This window comes from Teleopsis dalmanni, chromosome 1 (genome assembly GCF_002237135.1).
Source record: "Teleopsis dalmanni isolate 2A chromosome 1, ASM223713v2, whole genome shotgun sequence".
In the NCBI taxonomy this organism is placed as follows: Eukaryota; Metazoa; Arthropoda; class Insecta; order Diptera; family Diopsidae; genus Teleopsis; species Teleopsis dalmanni.
Window position 1 is genome coordinate 234,063,710 of NC_051846.1, and position 1,341 is coordinate 234,065,050.

Sequence of the window (1,341 nt, forward strand, 5' to 3'; positions counted from 1 at the left end):
AATTGTTATGATCCGATTTCTACTCCTTACTGACAAAAGATGTCCTTCGCGTGGTATACCCCGATGCTAACCCCATTCATGTTTCCTAAATCGTATAGCGAAGAAACTATTGCCTTTAAAATCACGCACTTCACGTTTTTCTTTCCTAACTTCGCGTTATAACCATCAGTTCTTTTACTTTGTCTGAAGTTGCGTCTATACACTAATTGCCCCGCTCTAAACTGAATTTCCTTTTTTCGTTGATTATACACTCTTCCAGATCTCTGGTGAGCTGCTTTCAATTCTGCTGTCAGTTTCTCTCGCATCAATAGTTGTTTGTCTGTCGCTTCTAATATTTCAAATTCGGATTGTTTAATGGAGCTCAGCTTCCTCATTATCTCATATGCTGCGCCATGCTGAATCATATGTGACCCAAACACTGCCATTTATGGTTCCATACCTATCGAGCTGTGTTTCACACTTCTGAGTGCAAATGCTGCCTCACTTACATACTGATCCCAATTACATTGGTGTTCTTGTATATAAGAACGAACGATCTGAAGTACTGACTGATTTACTCGTTCGGCAGCATTGGCTTGGGGAGAATAAAATCCAGTTCGGATGTGTTTCACTCCATATTTTTGCAAGAATGACTTAAAGGCTTCTGAAATAAATTGTTTCCCGTTATCGGAATGCATTATTTCTGGTACACCAAATGTGTGAAAGACATCAGCCTCAAGATACTTTATCATATTCTGGACTGTAGCTGAACGCATCAGTTTGAGAAATACGTATTTTGAGAAGTGGTCTAGCCCTACAAAAATCACCGTATTACCTGTGTTAGTCCCAGGGTAAGGTCCCATGAAATCCACATACAGACGTTGGAACGGTTTTTCGGTTATCGTTTGCATTCCCATGAGTGGTTTTCTCATTCTATATGACACCTTAGAAGTATTACAAATCTCGCATTCTTTTATCAATGTTTGAACGTCACCAACCATTCCTGGCTAGAAATATTTTACCTTTAATTTTGCCAAGGTCTTTTGCATCCCTCCGTGTCCAGATGATGGTGATACGTGTACTCGTTCTGCTAATGACCATCGCAATTCAGATGGAACCCATAATTTCCAAGTGCTATCCTCTTGTAGTGGGTCGCCACTTCGAAAATCTGTTCTTTTATGCACATAACCTTCTGAAGTACACAGGTCAGGTAAGCGTTGTTGTTCTTTGGTCACCATTTCGTTGAGTGCCTTATATTTATCAGTTACAAAGAAAGGTGAGTTCTTAGTGTACATTGTGACCGAAAGGTTTTCGGAAATTCTCATTTAAAATTCGCGCGCTGTATATTTTTCGATATTTTAA